General features: G+C 33.1%; 1 protein-coding gene across 1 annotated transcript in view; it reads right to left on the reverse strand.

Annotated features, from left to right (window-relative positions):
• Positions 1–13,431, reverse strand: part of LOC135848145 (arrestin homolog) — a 216,332-nt gene extending 202,901 nt beyond the window's left edge. Inside the window, exon 1 of the mRNA XM_065367951.1 lies at positions 13,073–13,431. The gene's annotated coding sequence lies outside the window, so the exon portion shown is untranslated. The remainder of the gene's footprint in view (positions 1–13,072) is intronic.
• Between the last annotated feature and the right edge of the window lie 1,867 nt (positions 13,432–15,298).

Genomic DNA, 15,298 nt, shown 5'->3' on the forward strand with positions numbered 1-15,298 from the left:
ACAGTAACTGTTTAATCAGTATTTTGTTTCAAAAGACTACTGATTAGCCCACAGTGATATTCTAATGACCAATAAATCAGTAAAATGAATTCAGATTTTACTGATCTATTCGTAATTATGAACAGAATTTACAAATTTTTCAGTCATCTCAATATTTTTCACCCTTTACTCATGCAATCAGTGAAATTTCCACTGATTCATATTTAGAGAGTGGGCTGTAAAGTCGTGCTGGATACATTTTGCTAGATTTAATTCCTCAAAGAACACAGATCGAGATTTATGTTTATTGAAAATGGTACATGGGAAGTTTTTATTTTACTAGAGATATTCAAATTATTTCGTACTCGATACCTACACGTTGGAGAAAAATATCCGCAGAATGAAGATTCTCATTTAACTCGATTATTCGCTAGCTAAACACGACTGGAAAATATCTAGGAAAAAAAATTACACTTTTAAAAAAACCAAGAAGGAAGCGCAAGTTCCATTAAAACGTTCTATATCGCCATTCTGAGTACGCTATTATGTAGGTTGATACATAAATGTGAATCAAAGTGAAACCAAAAGTAGCCAATTGGTACGCTGCATTTGCACATTAACGACGGTGGCGGTTTTTTCCCCATCGTAATAATCATTACCTAACTATTATCTTTGCTACGATACTTTTTTATGCCAATTGCAAGACTCGAAAATTAGCTTTAAATTAATGGTAAGCTGCTTCATTCATCTTCCTTATTTTAATAATTTTTTTTTCACCCTCTTAAGAATATTTCTCGCTTAGTAGCTCGATTCGGTGACGGCAAGAGCATGGTTCTCTCTTGTGTAGCTTACTCAGGCATTCCTTTAAAACGAGGCGAAGTTTTAATTTAAACGTGAAATAGAAATTGTCGAGAAGTCAACTTGTAATGACTTGAGAACGGTGTAAAAAAAATTTCAACTTTGAAAAAACTTGCTGGCAAGTTTGAAAAAATTATTTTACCCATTAAACCTATTACAAGGTAGGAAATTGGCTTTCTCGTTGATATTTCACTATAGTTCGGAACAACTTGGAGTTCATTGGCTTTTCATCTTTTCATAATAAATCAAACGACATCTTAGTAAAAAAAAATTATCCGAACAATGGTCTTTGATCTTGACTAATTTGCGCTATGCTGTGTCATTGTTCATTTTTTTACCTCTATCGTATAGCCTATATAACGTGTCACTCATCACCTATATATCTTTATTGGAGGCCATCTCGATGGTAATTATGAAAATTAATAAAATTAATTCGCGATATTTCAGTCCAACCCTAATTTTTTTTCTTCCTCCTTTTTTTTATAGGTAGAAAAAAATCACTTTGTATTATCTGCTGTTGGTATTTTTAAAAGTTGCGCTTTTTATTTTGCTTCAACGACCGACGCGCGACGCGGAAACGAAGGATTTTTAATCAAATTGTAACAAAACAAATACTACGCTCGAGTGATTGCAGAACAAGAATGAAATGTATTCGCTGTCATTTCGTTCTTTTGTGTTGTGTCGATATTGTTATGTCATATCTGTTCAACGATGAATGGAATATAACCAGAGGTAAAATTAATTTAGCTACATCTTATTTTTATTTAAAATTTCACCATTTACGAGATGTACGTATTTTATTGCTGCAGTTTTCTTTTTCGTTTTTTTTTCTCTGCAAGTGACGTTGAATAAAAATTATATTTGAGAAAAATCAACCAAAAAGTACGTATAGTTTTTTGCATCGAGATCATATTTTTTTATGCTGACGAGAGTATACGGTGCGGTGTAACTTTTTGCTGGTTTCATTTAATTTAATTTTTCAAACGTTTGCTCTCGATTAAGCTGAGCAGACTGAAAAAGTACCTGGCAAAGCGAGAGAAAATTAAATTACTTGAATTAATTTTACGATATTTCTTACATTTTTATGAAAATATTACATTTTTGCCATTTTCAATTAGTTACTACGAGTAAATCAGTAGCTAGCTACTTGACTCTTTCAAGGATAGGTACTTGCTTTTTTCAAAATAAATCAAGATTTTGATCCAATTTCAACATTTTTATAGAGTTTTTTGTTCAAAAAGTCTAAAATTTTCACTAAGTATTTGAAGAGTGATATTCCAAAACTCGCTTTGTCCATTTTCACAACTTTTCAGGAGAGAGGAAAAACAGTTTCCCTTTAAACGGGTAAATTGGCTTTTTAGGCAAGTTTAGCACTTTATTTGGGTGGATTTATGATGTAGGAGTGTAGGTATACATTTCATCCACTAAATACTGCTGAAAAAAATTTCAATAAAAATGGACAAAACGCGTTTCGGAACGTTATTTTTTTTTTAATTTTTAGTGAATTGGTTATTTAGGTGAGTTAAACACCTCATTTTGGTAGGTTGATGATGTAGGAATGTGGGTTAATACTTCATCTACCAGGTACCACTGAAAACCCAACTTTGATAAAAATGGACAAAGCGAGTTTTGGAATATCACTCTTCATTTGTTGATTTTTTTTAAAAACCTGGAAAATAGACTGAAATATTGTCATATGGCTGAAGGAGAAGAAAAATAAGGGAAGAGGAGAAGGGAGGATTTATCATTCTAATTTCTAGGAAATATTTTTCATATTGTGACACTGCACTTTTCGCTGGTCGTTTAACCCCATACATTTGAAATGGGAGTGTTATTTCTGCCCCCCCCCCCGAGTTCAATTGGTCAAATGTTTCGTTCTTATTCATTTGCTTACTGTTCCAATTTTTTGACTCACGAAGCAGGTGTCCCAACTAACCAAAAAAATGTTGGTTCCAACAAAAAATTGGAAAGTCATGTAAAAAAAATACTTCTCCAAGCCGGCCAAACTTGGTTTGCCAATTTTTTTTCAGATTTCTGGCTGATTTTCAAAAATTTATGGGGTTTACTATTCAGGAAAAAAGTTTAAATTTTTTGAAATTGAGAAAGAAAGCGAGAAGGTTAAATATCCATCTTATTTTCAAACTGTCAACACAGGAAAAATTTTCTCTGTGTAAAATTCAACTTGAGGGAAAATTCTTGCATAAGTATGTACGCAGGGTAACATTTTTTTACGAATGAAAGTTCTTTCCCCGAAATTCATCCCTAAGAAAGATTTTTCTTGTAATATTCGTACCAGAAAAAAAGGACCAAGCATGGAAATTTAAGAGAAAATGGCTTCTTTATGTAGGGACTTTTAAAGTTCCTTTTCCGTTTCTTCACATTATGAATTTTTAACAATACTTTCGCGAAATTGACCTATACTTAAAGGAAGGATAAAAATATAAAAAATTTCAAACCATTGAAAAAAGTTATATAGTATGTAGGTACCTACCTATCGAATCATGATTAATTTTCGAGGGCACCAATTCTGGTTCAGAAACTGGTTCGATTCCAAAATCAAACTTAGTTTCATGAGAGGTTGGAACCTAAAATTTTGAAAGATGCAATAATATGGTTGTCAAAATCTGTTCCCTCGGGAGAGTTCAAAGATTTTAGAGTCAAACATTTTCGAAGATCAGAATCAGCATCTTTAAAAACATACTTATTTATCTGATTTTCTGTCAAAAAAATTCCTTCTCCCCCCAGAAAAGTTTTACAGGGAGAGGGAATTCTGCGAAACAAATTTTTCCCACGTCCTTTCAAATCAATTGAAGATGATTTTGAACTATTCTGGAGCCTCGAGCAGATTTTTGGATTTTCCAGTTTTAGGAAGGCCGTCATAAAATGAGTCAAAATATTATTCGGCGTTTACATATCAATTCGAATTGATCGTCTTTGTGATCTTTCGATCTATAAGAGCTGAAACTTAGTCAAAATCCTGTTTGAAACCTCCTTTCAAATCGACTTGTGGTAGACCCAGCCATTGGAAATGAAATTCACCATCAATAAAACAAATTTCAGATTTCTGCCTCAATTTTTCAACATTTTGAATTCTTTATTTTTTCATGGAAAAAGAGTCGAATGTGAATTTGCGAAAAAATCATCAAAAATCGCACAATGAAATTCAGGTATTTTTGAATGCTCTTTTGATTTTTCCATGTACAGATCTAAATTATTCTCTTATGAATAAAATGTCCCATTTTGGAGTTTTGTGACTTTTTATAGGATCTTTTTAGTTGTTACCAATTAACAAAATTTAACAGCCCTTCGCTTAGTTTTCAAGTTCAAAATAAATTTGGCAGTAATTCTTACATTTTTATGTCGTTTGTTGTTGTTGTTTTTTCATCATCATAGGTACGTTTCTTTCATCAATTTCTGTGAAAATGTTTTCTAAATATTTTCTGATTGAAACTTCAAAAAATATACTTCTCCGACAGCGTGTTGAAGAGCGAGGCATATCACAAAAAAAAATTTAAATCACGTAAGCCTATCACTGATTGAAAAAAAATTGACCACAACTAAAAAAACTCGGTTTCAAAAATATTTCCAAATACCAAATCTTGAAAAAAAATTACATGGTGAATGGTGATTAATTTGTGTTGCAAGTCCTACACGTTGAACAAAAATGTTCTGCATTTTAGAAGAACACTGCTAATAATCGAGGAAATGCTAAAAAAGTTATGCGTTTGGCTCAAAAATTTAACGTTTTTCATTTAAAATTTGTAAAAAAAATTCATTTTTGCCTAATTTATTATTTTGAAGTGAAAAAGTAATGGGATTTGCTGCTGAAAAAGCTGTGAAAAATGAAAATGCTCAATTTGGTAAATTATAATGAACCAGTCACTCTGCAACTAATTGAAAGAAAGAGGGAAAGAGAATCTTAAAAACAGCCTGCTCAAGGTTTTGCAAAAATTTCGAAAAAATTCTACAAAATGTTTACAAAAGTTGTGCATTTTTATCCATAAATTGGTTTTTGTTGAACATCGTGTATTAAATTAGGGATATGAGCTGGGATTGGACAGGTTGTAACTATAGTGAAGATTTTCTGACCTGTAATCAAAATTGAAGGAGCAATGTAACTTTAAAAGTTGTCCTTACCTATCTATCCAGTTTGTATTTTGCAAGTTTCATTTTAAATGTGAGGCTTCGTGGAAAAGGGGTCTAAGTCAATTTTTTTCTTCACTGATTTTCACAAGTTCAAAATAGACTTGACAATTTTTTCTACAAGCAAACATTTTCCAAATCGTCTTTTTTTCATGGAAGAATATTTTCAATATCATTGAATATGATGGAATTAATAAAAAATAATAATTTTAAATACATTCAAAACTGTAAAAATCAAAAAAATACAAAAAAATTGACCAAGGCCCCTTTTCAATGGAACCCCTCAAATGTGATAATAGCTCCTTCAATTTGCATGCTGGGCAAAAAATCATCATCACAAAGTTTTACAACAATTAATCGGTAGATATAATTTTCTCTCACAGTCAAATCTCGTTCGTAAACTTATGGGATGAGATGTGAAAATGGAGTTTTTCTTTTTGTGATCGATAAGTACAAAATTTCCTGTTTTTCTTATAGAAAAAAAAATGCATAAAATAATTTTTGACGATTCTTTCCAATATTTGAGGGTTTCATCGTTATGAAACTCACAATACACAGTCCTGAACACTATAAACCTCATGTATGAGTCACATTTAGTGTAATATTTTCAAACAAACCGAATTCTAAACCTGGAACACTCGCACAGCGACTTTATTGTTTACAAAATCATGCACATAACTTTTGAAACATTATGCAGTTTTGAGAGAGAGAAAAAAAAAACTGTGTAAAGCTGTCATTTCTTTGCACATTTTCCGTTGAAAATAAAACTTTCACATGGTTTTATTTTTTACGAGCTTTTGATGTTGTATAATAAAATGATTTTTCTCCCTTTCGTCTAGGTTATCGTTTGTGATTTGATTATGTCGTGCAATTGTCAAGTACACTACATACGTCGCGAAGACGTCATAAAGAAATTGTATTTTTAAACGGTTAAAAAATTTATTTATGACAAGAACCCAAATACTATATAGCCGATAAAATTATACGCAGTAGTAGAGAATTTTATACTTTTAGTACACATATTACAGTTAGTACTTAAATTTGTATAAAAGAGTCATCGATCTATATATACATTTTTCGCATTATGTCCGATGTCAATTTTTAAAATTTCATAAATCAGTAACTTTTTACGATTCTGCTCAAATTCGAGAGTAAATGAAAACGCCATAAAGCTGCGTAGGTGATTCGCCACAAAGATGGTAGGTAAGGGTATCGTAGACGTGGCCGGAACCGTATTAATCGACTTCAAAGACAAAAGTGAGGTAATTTGTCTTTTAGCGATGGAGTCGAGCGAGTGTAGGTACGGTAGAATTGATGAAATTAAATTACAAATCTCGGTGAATTTATTTATATACAAAACTCGATAACGTGCGAGGTAAAGAGATGGAAAAAGGTCCACTTCATCCTAGTGTTTCGTTCGGACGACCATAAAAATCATTCTTGGCTGAGCTACTCGTACTTCTCTGGATGTATTTGAAGCATTAATAAATCTTTCAACTGTTACTTTTGTTGACATTGTTTCACTTTACTCACTTATACGATAGGATATCGCCAAAAAGATGACCGTGACTATAGAATCGGATAAATTTAAATACGATAAAATAATTATGGAATGTGTAGGGACTGCATAGTATATTTCCTTTATTATACAAGGTGTCCCAATGTCCCTTTTAATCAAATGTTTGTCATATATTTTGCTTTTGGATGGGTATGATTAAAAATAAAGACCTTTTACAACCCATCAACTTCGATTGGGCTGAAAATTGGCTCACTTAAATAGCATATCACCCACACTTGGGAACTAAATTTTGAGCTACCAAAGTTCATTTTTCGATTTTTGACGAATTTTTAAAAATCTTTCAATGATTGTGCTAAGATGACAACACTGCCTTATATTCTCATTTATATACTCTTTTCTGTAGGACGCCTTGTATAATCCTTAGGTATTTTTTCATCTGTACTTTAAATTATCTTTAAATATAAGTCATATTTTCGATTATGTATACAACACCAGCTGAACAAACATATCTATCCCAAGGTGCCAGATTATAAACCTTATAGGTAGCTGCACTGAGAGGAAGAGCTTTTAAAGCAGGACAAAAATATACGAAAGCCGGTACCTGCACCTACTACCCTACAAAAGAGTAGGTATTTCTCAAAATGCATAAATTTTTCCGTCTTATTTTCCATCGTATTTACTTTCATTTTGTTTGTTTTGCTTCTTTTCACTTTCGTGTTATCATGAACTCGACTCGACTTCGGCTTGTTTGTTTTCCGCAGCCGCTTTCCTTCGTTTACTTTAAAGTTTCGCCCATTTATAAGCGTTTTCCGGCATACGCGATTATCGTCAAACTCATCTCGTCGTTCAACCCCCATCCCCCTGCCATCCCTCCACCCCCATCCTCCTCCTGTCGCGATATTTTTCCTTTTCTCGTCGCGTCGCTATGAGAAAAAAGATTATTTGCTCGCGAAATTCACGACTCGGTGTGTCAAATTGTCCCGAATCAGTTTATTCGAATTATAATATCCTGTTCAGTGTTCAGCTGTAAGAGTAGGTATAATACGACGTGTTACGTTCAACTTGGAATAAAATATTCAGTTGTAAATTTATCCTGCTCCATCTTATTTCGTTGTGACCGTGAAAAAATGTTTCATATCGAGTGTAAATCCGTCGTCTAAAAAGAATGAGGCTCGTTAACGCATTCAAAAATTTCAAAACAACGCAGCTAAAAGTTTAAAGTAAAACGAAACATGAATTTTTTAGCAAGAATGGGATTTCGTTGGTACTTCCTTCTTTTTTGAGAGAAAAAAAAACTAGGTACCTAATGTTGTAGCCGAGATATGAAGAAAAAAAGAGAAGGAAAGTGAGGTGAAAATGTTGATAAAATTTTATGATTAGGATCAAGTAAATGGTTTTGTGTTTCTTTTCATCTTTTTTCGCGTATAAAATGTAAAAGTGGGCGTATAAAAATTCAAAAAATTTGGTAGTCGAATAATGAAAATAATTTTGCATTTGTGTTTAGATACCTAGATAGTAGGTACCTATTTATATTTAATTTTAAGAACTCAGCCACCTGTGGGTGTATGGCAATAAAACGTCAAAAATTTTGGATCCAATTGTGATATTTCATCAGTGTGCTTCAGTGCGTTGAAATTGGAAAATTTTTTTAAAAAATTGAAGGAATCTTTTTTTTTTTGGGGGGGGGGGTGTGTTTATAAATACTTAGAATCCCTATCAATGAGATTTGGCTTTTGAAAGTTTCCTCGCAGAGAAGACTTTACCTCCATTTAAAAACAAAAATCAACTTTGGAGGTGTCTATGTAGGTGGTCAGTATTGTAGGGGGAAACTGAGGAAAGGTTTTTCTGAAGAAAAAAATTATCTAAAAGCATTCTGCTCAGAGATGAACAATTTTCATATCATTTGTACCTAAGTACAAACATCAATTTTCATCTTTTTCAATATTTTTCAATTTTGGGGGTTTCATAGAAGGGGACCAACATCATTTGGAAGACCAGTGGGTGTTTTTCTTGAAAAAGTGGTTATCTAAAAGTACTCGTCTGCTCAGAAATTAAGCATTTTCAAAGTACAGATATGCATTTTTGATTTTTTTTTTTATTTTTTTTTTACTTTGAGGGGCTTTATAAGGAACCTACATGATTTAGGAGATCGGGGGGGGGGGGGGGGGGGTGAAAAAGTGCTCAACTATTCAGAAAGGTTCTACACATGAATGAAAAATTTTCAAAACATTTCTGCAGATATCAATTTTTTCATACATTTTTCCTCCAAACTTGGAGGAAGGGGCTCCATACAGGAGAGCCAGCATCATTTGGGAGTCCAACATTGATTTTTTCTTGAGAAGGGGGTTAGATATATAGAACAATTCTAATGTGAAAATGAGATATCTTCAACAAATTTTCCCTTTTTTTGTGATTTTTTCAACTTTGAGGGACTCCTTACTTGGGAGCCAATATGGTTTGAAGGGCCGGAGAAAGTTTTTTATCAAAAAAAAGGGATTATTTAGAAAAATTCTGATGCAGCAACAAAGAATTTTCATGAATACCTAGGTAAAACTTTTTTTTTCAACTTAGGGGGCTAGCAGCATCACTTTTTTTGTAGATAGGGGTAAAATAAAAAATAGGGAATTATTTTCTCACTCGAGGTAACAACTTTGGGGGAGGAGGTGGGAGGTGGAAAATTCCAAATTTGCAAAAAAAGTCAGAATTTTCCTCTTGACGTCTAGTGCTCTTTTAATTTCAACTTTTCGCAAGGCAATCAGTCAAGCACATCTCTAGTTCCTTTTCTTTCACACGAAGCCTTAATGAGAGCTTCACTCAGGATTTCATACTGCTCCCCCCCTTCTGGTAGATATTAATGATCGATACCTAATAGTTGGTTCTATCTTGTCAATACTCGAAAGAAGTGTCGATACTTATGGTATCACTACTTCTTGAGATGAAATATGTTTAACCTCAAGCAAACAAGCATCAAACCTCAGAAATATCAATACTCAAAATGCCGAGCCTGATATGTAGGTAGGTACATACTTTATGATGGATTATTCTCTGCAATGATCGCCAAAAAGTGATGAAAAATCTAAAAAAGAACTTTTTGAAATTCACCAGAGTGTAGAAGTGTGAAAAAAGCAAACGTTTTCTAGTCGTTAGAAGACAATATTGAGTTATTTTGAATGGATTTTCAAGTTTTTGCAATTTTTTTCATAATTTTTGGGGGCAAAAATTAAATTTTGACACTAATAACTACAAAGTATCAAACTGAAAAATATTGATGAAAAAGTAGTCGATATTTTAAATAAAATATTGATATGTACTACAAAGTATTGACATATGGTGTTGCCGAACCTCAAAAAATAATCAATTGATCATGAATATTTTTTGGAATAGGCCTACCTGTGCAATAATTCAACTGTGGGTATGTTTTTTTTTTATCTACTTATAATGTGCAATTTTTCAAGATGATTTGTAAAATTCAAGCCCTTGTAAGACCTCCAATTATTCTTTGATTTGGTAACTGGGTTTTTTCTACCCGAGTCAAGTCTATGGATCCTCATGCTCAATGGAAAAATGAAGGAAATTAATGACTGTGTGATCGACAAGTTCCTTTATAAGGAAGAACAATAGGTATGTGTTTTACAGGGGTCCCTAAAATCTTAATTTTGACTATATAATGATGATCGTTCCCGGTGTGCTTTGGATTAACATACAGCTGTAACCTGCTTATTATAATTCTTCAAAAAACTTGGAAAAAATTGAGGCAAAAGTGCCTATCTACTCGTACTTCAGAAATCTATGAAATGTGACGATATAATTATGTGAAATAACTCTTGAAACAAGGTAAGTATGATAATGTTGACACTCGTACGATGATTTATTCAAAATAGGCTATCAGCAAATTCACGCGTGATTCTGCAAAGCACATTGTAATCAGAGATGAATAAAGAAAGCAGGAATTAAAATTACCTCTATGGCCTTCAATTTATGCCACGTTCTTTTGACGTCATCATTTACCCCTCCCCACGAAAAAATTAAATGACGACCCATCCCAATATTTACTATTCACTCCTATTTATAGATAAATAGATATCTAGGTAGCCGAGTATATAAATTAAGAAGTTCGCTGATCCAGTGATTGTTACCTTGATGATTTTTAAATGAAAAAATTGCATGTCTCGAAATAATAAAGCTATCATCACAGATACATAGAATGAGTATAGGGCAGCGCGTCAATGACTTCAACATTTTCATGTTGATTTTAGGAGACACTGAATCAATTAAGGACACGTTATCTAATTCTGTCATCAAAAATAATTTCCTTTAGATAGGTATTAGGTACGTTTCGGTCGTCGAATTATTGAAAAAATTCACAGGTATGAGACGGTTTCCTATTCCTGCTAAAAAATTGAGTAAATGAAACACCATTGACCCTATCTGCAGTAATTTTTATGGTATATTGAGAGATGCAATGTGGGGGGAGGGGGCTCTCGAGCCTTACTGATGGACTGAAAAATGACGTGATAAATGTTTGAGCAGCCTTGCGTCAATTTAAACCCTTGTTCAATACGTAGTTCCAAATTTGAATTATTTTAGGGACAAAATTTCATACTTAGATAGTTTTATCAAAATACCAACCAATTTTTATCATTTTCAGACTCGAAAACAAATCCATTATTTAAAAGGTTCGCCTGTAAAGCAAAACTTAATTATTTTTGGGCTCGTGCAAAACCAACAAAATGTAACTTTTTTTCTCCCACATTGTTTACATTTATTACCTAAGTACTTACGGTTCACTACTGACCTACCAACTCGAATCTAGACCTCCCATAAACGCTTCCAATTTACGAGTTTACCGTCTATAGAGGAAATTTTCAGTTCAAACGAAATTTAACTACCGAAGTGGGCAATTACTTCGGATAGAAATTTCAATAAAAATTCCAATAAACTTATTCCCACTTTGAAGAAGTAGGTACCTAATCGTTGGCACAAAGAGTAAAAAATTCATTTTCTGCCTCCCTCCTGTGAGAGAAGTTTCGAGAGTTTAGTCGTTTAACAAAGCGAGAGTAATTTTTGCATCATGTTTTCAACATTTCCTCAATAATATGATTGGGAGTATTGTTCGCTGTCTGGGAAAGTTGCGATTTGCGTGGGCTAAAGAGTAATTATTGCGTTGTTTCGTAAATACCCAGCTAGGTTATTATCGATTTGCAAAAAAAAAAAATAACAACTTCTACGGTAAAAGTAAACCGCAAAAAAAAGAATGTAACGATAATTGAAAATACTTTTACGAGAACAACTGTACGAATACAATTGTACTTTCGTTGGTAAAAGGTGCGTTGAAAATAATTAGATGGTTGTCATTTCGTAGACGAATATTTTTTTGACGAAATATAATTAAATAAGATAAGATGAGTTTGGAGTTAAGTTATGATAAAATTATTATTACTTGATTTAAATATTCAAAAAGTATCAATTTTCTTTCTTTTTAATTTAAAAATTAGTAAAACAAGTGCACGAGGAAAGGAAAAATATTAAAAAGTTTAACAAACCCTGCGTAGAAATTGAGAAAAAAATAAAGAGGTCAATGGAATAAAAATCCAAAAAATCTCAAGGATCTCGGAATCAAACCATAAAAGATCTCTTTTCAGTGAGAATTTTTCAAGCAAGAGAACGTAATTCGAATACAACTAAGCTTATTCTTTATTATACTTCAATTCCTTTTAAAATTATTCCGCCTGCCGTGCCTTCTAACGAGTCACCATTTTTGTAACTTTTATATGATTATTTTTTTATGCAAAAAAAAAAAAAAAAATGCGTTAAGAATGTAAAGTTACGATGGTATTCGTTTGAGGAATTTTTTTTATCCTAGATGAGTTTTCCATGACGGTGGTTTTGGTCGCCGAATATCTAAATGAATTTTATTCGAATTTTTTCCCCTTACTTTATTGAATTTAAATTTATTGTCGATTCCTCTTCCCGTCTCGTTTCAAAAAAAAAAAAAAAAGATTAAAAATGAGAAAATTTTTTTGCTGCACCTAATAAGAGGGGGAAAAATCGACGATAAATTCTCAACACGAGGATGAAAAAAATTCATTGGAAGGAAACGAGCTTATTTTAAGGATTAAACATGGTCGAAAAATTCTATAAAGTAAAGGTTACACTTATCGATACGAAGATTTCAAGATAGCGAGAGTCGAATCACTTTAAAAAATATTTTTTCACAAGCTTCTAATTGCTGCCCACTTGACGTTTATTTGACAGCGAGAAAGTAGGTACTCTTGAAGCTTTGGAAATCTGTTGGGTGATTCGATGCCATTAAAAAATTACTTAATTCAGCTTAAATGGCACTTTAGTCGGAAAGATTTTCATCGAAATACGATAACGTGCGGTAATAAAAGTTTAACGGAACGAGGGTTAGAGAGATCGAACAGGAAACTCGATACGTCTGCATGCTGTTTTTCAAATCGGCGGAATTTTGCTGGTACGAGAATAATTTTAAATTAAGAATACGTTTTTTTTTAAATTATAAATTAAAGATAGGAAAATATAATGAGCACCTCGAGGGGTGGAATATTTTACCTGATCTTTGATCCAATTAATGCAGATCACGAGCTTCGTCTCAGTACTCCGAGTCAATTAGGTGAAAATCACTCGATGTAACGAACTCGATCAATCGATAACCGTTTAAAACCATTATAATAAAAAAAAATTGAACCAAAAAAATACAAAATTAAAAATAAGTTTTATCGCGGCAACGAGATCACCACAGAGACGAAAACGTGCGAAAAAAATTTACATCAACGAAACAAAAAAATCTCCGCAAATGCTGCCAATAACCTGCACAACTACTTGAAACGATGACGTTATAGTAAATAAAGAGAAAACGTGTTACTCACGTTAAAATTTCTGGTCGGTTCGCGTCGAACGCGTGCGTTGTTTGAAAGTTTGGCCGCCAGAATGCCTAAAAGTCTGCTGTGTGTTTTTCACCTGAGGCAGCAAACAAAAGGTATAAGTAGAATTACCTTTCGTCGAACGTGCAAAAGAGGCAGGTACAGGACAGGTAGGGTGGCTGGCTAAAGTTTATATACATAAAATGGTATATAGGTACCTACAGTAGATGCTGAAAATTATTCGGCAATCGATATTCGTATATTTAATCCAGTCCTGGGAAAACTGTTGATGTTTTCCTTGAAAATGATTAATTTCTTTATCGCGACGACGATCCCTTCTTTGGGGATTAATTCATGCGCTCGCGATTTCCAATTATATGACTATTGATAAAAACTCGGATTGGGACTCCTTCATTCGGCAAATCCGTCTCCATATTAGCATCCGTTACAATACCTACTCGTTGTTGGTCTTCTCTCCCCATAAGTAGTTACTCTGTAGATAAATCCGATACGTACGAGAGCGATGATACATTCCATACAATTCCTGGCCAAGGGTCAGCTTTATATGTATACCTGATACCCTGTTAGCAGATTATATCATTAAGTATATGGACCAGATTTCCGTGTTTCTAGTAAACAAAAACATGGTCGAGATGATCGAATCAAGCAGTCCGGTCGGACTGCCCCGCCAAGCAAGAAAAAAAAACGAACACAAAAAAAAACCAAAAACGATAATACCAAACGCGATGACAGTCCGGCCACTTACTGCTTACATTCCCTGAACAACTAAGCGTATTTTCGATGATGAATTTCTCGCGAATAAAAAAACGCACGAATCTGATTTTTTGATATGTTGTTGACATCAACGAGAGCTTTAATTTGGTATACTTACAAACTTTCTACGGTAAAAAATGATGTAGATTGAAATACCCAAAGTTAGCATTTTGGGGTAATTTTTGAAATCACTAATCTTCGTGTCAAGAGAAAACTACTGAACCAATTCAAGTCAAATTTCGTACACTGGTGTAAATTAATGAGTTATTTCTAGATACAACGTCAGTTTTGAAAAAAAATTATTTTTGACCCCCTTTTTCTTAATTTTAGAATTTCTTTCCCCCCTAAAACACCCCCAAAATGAAAATTTTTCGCGGTACCGTAGAAAAGGGTCATTTACATTATATTCGCCATCACTGTGCAAAATTTCAAGCAAATCGGTTCATTTGGAAAGGCTGTAGCCTTGTCAACGGAAATTTAAGCATGAAATTTCGTGATGACTATTTCCATTTTTCATTCTAAACCACGCAAAAAATAAAAATTGTTTGCTGTACCATAAAAAAGGGTCATCTACATCATATTCACTATCAATGTGCAAAATCTCAAGCAAATCGGTTCATTAAGAGAGGCTGTAGCCTTGTCAACGGAAATTTCAGCATGAAAATTCATGAAAATTTCTGTTGACAAGGCTACAGCTCCTCCAATTGAACCGATTTGCTTGAAATTTTGCACAGTAGTATTAAATATGATGCAGATGACCCTTTTTTATGGTACAGCAAACAATTTTTATTTTTAGGGTGATTGAGAGTGAAAAATGAAAATATTCATGAAATTTGATGCTTAAATTTCCGTTGACAAGGCTACAGCTTCTCCAAATGAACCGATTTGCTGGAAATTTTGCAAAATGATACCGAATATAATGTAGATGACCCTTTTCTACGGTAAAACGAGAAATTTTCAATTTTGGGGGGTTTTATGGGGGAAAGCAATTTTAAAATTGTGAAAAAGGGAGTCAAAAATGATTTTTTTAAATAACCAACGTTATATTTTGAAATAATACCCTAATTTAAATCAATGTACGAAATTTGACTCATATCGGTTCGGTAGTGTTCTTCTAGTGAGAAACTTTGTGATTTAATTA

Source organism: Planococcus citri, chromosome 5, assembly GCF_950023065.1.
Source record: "Planococcus citri chromosome 5, ihPlaCitr1.1, whole genome shotgun sequence".
NCBI lineage: Eukaryota > Metazoa > Arthropoda > Insecta > Hemiptera > Pseudococcidae > Planococcus > Planococcus citri.